Source organism: Cynoglossus semilaevis, chromosome 15 (genome assembly GCF_000523025.1).
Source record: "Cynoglossus semilaevis isolate Cse_v1.0 chromosome 15, Cse_v1.0, whole genome shotgun sequence".
Classification (NCBI taxonomy): Eukaryota; Metazoa; Chordata; class Actinopteri; order Pleuronectiformes; family Cynoglossidae; genus Cynoglossus; species Cynoglossus semilaevis.
The window spans coordinates 1,545,015-1,551,664 of record NC_024321.1 but is presented as its reverse complement, the minus strand read 5'-3'; the positions used below and the strand labels follow the sequence as shown (position 1 = coordinate 1,551,664).

At 37.9% G+C, this 6,650-nt stretch overlaps 1 protein-coding gene across 1 annotated transcript in view; it reads right to left on the bottom strand.

Annotated features, from left to right (window-relative positions):
- xpnpep2 (X-prolyl aminopeptidase (aminopeptidase P) 2, membrane-bound) overlaps positions 1-6,650 on the bottom strand; it is a 74,801-nt gene that overhangs the window by 32,677 nt on the left and 35,474 nt on the right. The gene's annotated exons all lie outside the window — the stretch shown is intronic.

The following is a 6,650-nucleotide window of genomic DNA, read 5'->3' as shown; positions in this document are numbered from 1 at the left end:
AAAAATAATTTTTTTAAATTTTTGTGGGGAAAATCCCCCTTTTATTTAAAAAAAAAAAAAAAAAAAAAAAAAAAAAACATTACTTTTTTATATATTTATAAAATGTGTTTTATGATGCCAACAGTAAAAAAAAAAAAGTCATGTATTCAAGTGAAGTTAGTGACTCAAATAATAGGAGAAACATGAACATAACATGTGTTTCTATTTAACTACACGTCTCCATCTGTATTTTATCGACTTTCATATAAAAGCCTGTTCAATGGCTTGGTACTAGTGTAGAGAAATGGCCTCCATCCCCACCAGGCTGGGGCAGTTTGGGGTCAAGTGTCGAGTGTACAGGAAGTCCTTGACGTATAACTAGGGCAAATGATTTCAGTTCCAGGTCTGGCTGCAAACCCGTGAACCTGTTGTTGATGAAGTAACGTTTTCTTTCACCTTTTTCCTCTTTTTTGTTCCCGTTGAACAGCAGCTGCAGAAACAGTCACTGGTGTTTTAAACATTTAAACATTAAATTGAGAAATGGCCCTTCTTTGATTTCACTCAGACAAGATTTTAAAAGGATTTTTTTTTTTTTTTCAGTTAGAGCAAAGAGAATGTCTTTTGTGGTAATGTGAAGGGACATGAAAGGGAACTGTTCAGTCTGTGAAGATACAAAAGAGTTCTTCCGGGGGTTTTTTTTTTTTTTACGGATATAAAATGTCACAACATTTTACATGTTTATACAGAAGTGATTTCCTCTCACGCTTCATACACTCTACATTGATTTTAGGTTCATTCTTGCATGACTACACATGCAGTCGGTCTGAGACGATCTGGTGCCAGGGTTCACACTCTTCCATGTCTGATAATGTAAGTAACTACAGAAAGGCACTTAACCTCCGACTTCCTGTCTGCTCCACATGATCATCGCCTCCATTTTCAGGATATCCCGAAACATACATAAGTGGATATCGGTTACCGCATTTTCCGGACGATAAGTCGCTCCGTGGTATAACTCGCACCAGCCAGCTAGAGTGCCCTCTAGTGGCTGTCAGTGTGAAAATAACAAACGTGAAAATTTTCAGTGGTACAGGAGTAGCAGATACTAGTACACAAGCCTAAGTGGCTGTCAACAAACATGAAATTATATATTTTAAGGAACAGAAGAGCATGCTCACATAGCCAGTAGTACAAGAAATACGCCTAGAATTAGCCAATGGTGTGCTGTGTACGATCTCGTCTAGGTAAACAAAGCAACCAGCGGTCATTCGCAAATGCGCTCATCTCAATTTCAAAACGAGAATCCACAATTGTGAAGTCAAAACTTTCTTTTGTGTTTTAGTTTATTTAATATATATATATGATAATATGGTATAGCAAAATTTTCGCTAAGAAAAAGAATCTGCGATGTACTGAGGGAACGAAAGGAGAACTGCGAAATAGAGAGGGAACACTGAAATCTTCATTGATTCCTGTGTGGAAAATGGTGGAAATTTTTTTTGAAACTTTCCGGTTCACGAAGGTTATTAGGTCAATTATTAAATATTAAATACTGTATCTTGTTTTTGTAATATATTCACTTGTATGTAGGTTGAAAGGATCTACAGTTTACACCGTGCTTAAATGTCACGGGAACCCGGGATTTGTATTATTCAGATCCTTTTCTGCTGTGCTTAAAGCTGTAGATTAGTTTTTCTGGAATTAAGGAAATGTGTTGACACACAAGCAGAGAGATTATCTGTAAACACTGAGGCAAAACAATGATCGTCCTCAGCTGAGATTCTGCTTTGGTTCCACGTCACCTGCGTTTAACGCTGCTCTTCTCTTCAAACCTCCTGCAGCTTCTATTCAAGCGGAAGGAAAAAAAGGAAAAAAGAGGTGAATTCAGTTCAGTGATCTTTCATCTATCAAACTGGGATCTTGAGCTTCTTCATTCTCAACTACAAACTCTGGTTTGATTACTTTTCAAAGATGACACAGGGCTTTTTTTTCTTCTTCTTCTTCTTCACACAAAAGTGTTCCTTATCTTCCACCTGTCAACTCACATTTCTGTCCCGCTGCGTGTCAGCACCCACCAAGTCCCAGCACGTTCTTCTCTTAGTGTTAAAAAAAAAAACAAAAAACATAACCTTCATAGGGAAGAACCGAGCCATTTTCAAGCTGCGTGCCAATGTTCAGACAGATCAAACCTCTGATAACTCCAGCAAAAACCCACTGGGGACACCGCGCCACCTCCTGAAGCTTGTTATGACTGGGTTTTCATTGGCTACAAAGAAGGAAGAAGGGATGATTCTCATCGCCTTCTTTAAAAAACAACACTGTAATAATCGCGAATAAAAGAGCACTCACGCAGCGGAAGGTTGTACAGTATTTTCACGTGCACAGAAGTGAGGGAAAACCTGAACTTTAGCCACAAAAGCCCGTCTTGGGAGAAGATAAAACACCATCACACTCGGAAGAGATCTGCAGGTGTGAGTGCGTAGAATGAAGGAGCATTCAGCCCATTCATCAACACGCAGCTCTGAGGGTGATGTCAGAAACTGCCACCTGGAGAAGAAACATTCACATTTCCCGGGTGATGAACGGTAAAGAGTTCAGATCGAATCCAAAAGACACAGGAATATTTGCTGTTTTAAATTATCTCCGGAGGATCTCAGGGTGACAAGCGGATGAGGGTCCAACCTTCACTGCATGACCCAGGATTTACCTCAAAGCCAGACCATACACAGTACACTCAAACCAAAAAACTCAGGAATGGGGAAATATTAAAAAAAGAAAAATACATACTGAACGTACCATGTCTCAGGATAAAAAATGCTTTTGAAAAGCCAAATGTAGTGAAATAACAATGATTAATAAAAAAAAGTATTTCAATATGCCGATGAAATATATGCCATAATCATATATTTGTGGTGAAATATGAATATATTAATTTATATTTGAATAAATTCACAATGTATTGTTTAATATTTTAATTATATAAACGCTATGTAATTAAAACAGTATATTGTTATATTAATATTTGTATTATATATTTATATATAACTATATATAAATAAAATAAATAAAAATATGTATATTTATTATATTTATAATAAATATATTTTTAAATATAAATACTTTTAATTATTTATATTTAATATAAATATAAAAAACAAAAATTATTTAATTATTCATAAAAGCTTAATAATATTGAATTATTTCCCTTAATTAAACTTAACGGAATTTAATTGACAGTAAAAAAAAAAATGCTGTCATCTTGTAATCATTAGCACCAAATACTCTCAGATACAAAGGGAACTTTTAGTATGAGGGAGATACCAGAATATTTGATTCCATGTTACCGATTACTTTCGTTTTTTGCATTTTTTCCGACATTCGAGATTTTAGAATCCAATAAAACCCATAACAACTACTGGCCCTTTAACAATTTTAATATGTATTTTTACAAAAGTCTTTTTACACAATGTGAACCTAAATCGTTTCATTGCTACCATGAAGAGACAAAGATATCTAGTGAACTTTAACTGCTCTCTTGTGGAGTGCTGAGTCATGTGACCAATTTTAAGTTATGGGGGGGGTTACCCTAAAGGAAGTGGCACATGCAGCTTTTTCATTAATAAATTAGCATTGATCCTTTATGAAAAAATCAATACTCAATGGACTTGAACATATAAGAAAAATAGTGTTTTTTTTTTTTGCTTTGGGGTTTTTTTTTACCACAGTTGCTCCCTCGGGCTGCAGTCTATGCTTTATGTCAAGATTCAGAGACCTGCTGGATGAACTTATCTCCCCCTCGTACTGACATTATCAGCTCAGAGAACTGTTCCAGACAGCCTGACACATTTTCTAAAATGTCAACTGTTGCAGCCCTGCAAGACTGCACTCAACAATGAACTTTATTTGAAGTTAATTTTTGCGAATAGTTGAGTTTCCGTCCTTTGTAGGAGTAGAAATGGCATGGCAAAACATAACGACAGCAGCAGTATCATTAGTGTGGTTCATTTTAAATCAATGAATTAAAAAAAACAAAAACAAAAAACAAATGCAGCAGAAAGTCTGTTTCATCCTAGAGCACGGGTGTCAAACATGCAGCCTGGGGGCCAAAACCGTCAAGCTAGGGTGTTCAATCAGGCCCGCTTGATGGATTATGGAAATGAAGAAGTACACAAACAATTTATTATAAAATGATATTTCATTAAATATGAATATTTTCTAATATACTTGTACGTTTTTTTGCATAAAAACAAAGGGGGAAAAAATGGAGTAATTGTTATTTCTAGTTAATTATGTCTGGTCCGGCCCACTTGACATCTAATTAGGCTGTATGAGACCCACAATGAGTTTGACACCTCTGTCCCAGAGACAGTCTTTGCCTTGTCCTTTGACCCTGACTCTTGACATCATTGTTGTTATACTTATCTTGTTTGTAAACCTGCATTTGAAGCATAATGAGGAACTGGAAGCGGATCGGGAAACACAAGTTTGCTTATCCGAAACAATTTTAGCAGCGCGACGGGCTCATGCTACCGCTAATTAATTGTCCAAACAACAGGACTAACATCTGCCAAAATGGCAACAACAAACAGGAAGCATGTGAATTCTGATTGCAGTAAATAACAAAATGAGATCAGGGTCTGTTTTTAGGCACGGATAAGAAGCCACCTGCGGACAATCCAGTCATTTCAAACATGGACGTTTTTAATAGAAACAGAAATGTTTCTTCCCTTTAAGGACAAAGCAGGAAAAAAAACTGGATTCCCTGCGTCACTCATCTTACACTTATCTTAGGAATGCGTGCCACTAAAAATTAGGGAATGAGGAAAAGTCGTCACCAGTGACCGCGGCCCGCGTCCACAGCCAGCGTCCACATTATTCCTCTGTCAAACGTTTCCTGTGAACAACAATGTGTTTCCTGCGATGACGTTTGTTTGTTTTTTCACCCTGTGATCAGGATGGAACCATTTTCTTTTTTTCCGATATAGGCCTAAAATTGTTTTTTTTTTATTTTAATGGTCGATCTGTGCTGTCGGCGTAGATAAGTGGAACACGCAGTTCAACATTATATTCGAGCCAAAAAGGATCTGCCAATGGCACCGTAGCACTGTTTACGTGGACTGTTTCAGCTGATATGTACAGATTAAACACATTAAACGGCTAATAAATGTAAAAGTCATACAATTCAGAATGGCTTTTGCCCTGTATGGTTAAGATTTTTTTTTTTAAATAGAATTTAGAATTTTTTTAAAACATATTTTTAAATTTACACACCTTAAACTTGTCCGTTTTATGCTAGCATTTCCAACTTTGGTCAGTTAAAAAAGAATGGCCTCCTTTACAATATTATTATCACAGTTAAAGTTAAAAAATAATGGCCTCCTTTACAATATTATTATCAGATATTCATTTTCATTCATTCATTTTTCTTCGACCAATCTGTTTTTTCGCATTTGCAGCATTGGACAATATATGTCAATATATATGTTATATGTTAATATGTTTCATTCATTCATTCCATCTGCGCCCCCACCCCCTGCAATGGCACTGCGCCCCCTCTAGGGGACGCACCTCCACTTTAGGAACCTATGCATTAAGGAGTTTGTTGAAAACAGAACCAGATTAGAACAGTTTTATTGTCACTGAACTTCCTCAGTTAATGTACATAATTCATGTCATGGTTGTTGTTGTTGTTTTCCTTAAATTTAACGTCATCCATTACTGTCCTCTTTATACGTTTGCCATCGGAATCAGCTGTTTGTAATGTGCAACTTCGAACCCAAATGCCCACCAAGTCGCACGGTGGTCCTCTACGGTTTTTATTGCCGTCGGGGTCTAATGCTCCCTCGTGTTTTTTAATAAATGTCGAAACAAGATATTTATTGGGGTATTACTCCCTTTGACTTTAGCTGCCAGCTTTCATTAGTGGATTTGAGAGGATAATCTCTGTTGTGACCCACAGTCTGTGGAAACGCCATCTGTTACCTTTGTATCACGGGCTTTGCCTCGAATTAGGACAATTAAAATTAACAGCGTGTAAATGTTTGTGGCCGTGCTGCCAGATAAACAGTGTGTCACAGGTTCTAAATTCACACGGCACCGACATGTCAACATACATTATCGTCGCTCACATTTTGGATTCCAGACAAGGCCAGCTCATATATGTTAATGTTGTGTTTTTAAACGGATTGCTAAGCACTGGCTAGCGCTCAACTGAAACGCTGTAATTCACGCCGTCTGTCATCTGGTACAATAGCTGCTTCCTTCTTGCGCATCGCTTATCAACACTCCTGTTTTGCGGGGGAAATAGTGTGAGCAGGTTGTTTCTCAGGCGCTCGGGGAAATTATCTTTAAGATAAAAAGGAAGGACGGGCTTGAAAAAGCCTCTTTAGCCTCCGGGGCCCAGCCACCCCTGAGGTGAGAGGATTGCTTCAGTTTGAGTGGAAACTTGGAGTGCTGCATGTAAAAATGGAAGGTGCCCTTGTTGTCAAGTCAGAAGTGGGTGGTGCCGACATGCTGCCCTCTGAGACCCTGAGCCTTAGGGAGACAATAGGTAGGCTGTGTGCAAGGGGGAGCTGTGGAGTCCAGGGTCACGGGGCCCCTCCGGTCGGCTCGCACCACTGAAGTGACTGTTTAGTGACAAACACATAAAAACGCTCTTTTGCAAGAAGTCA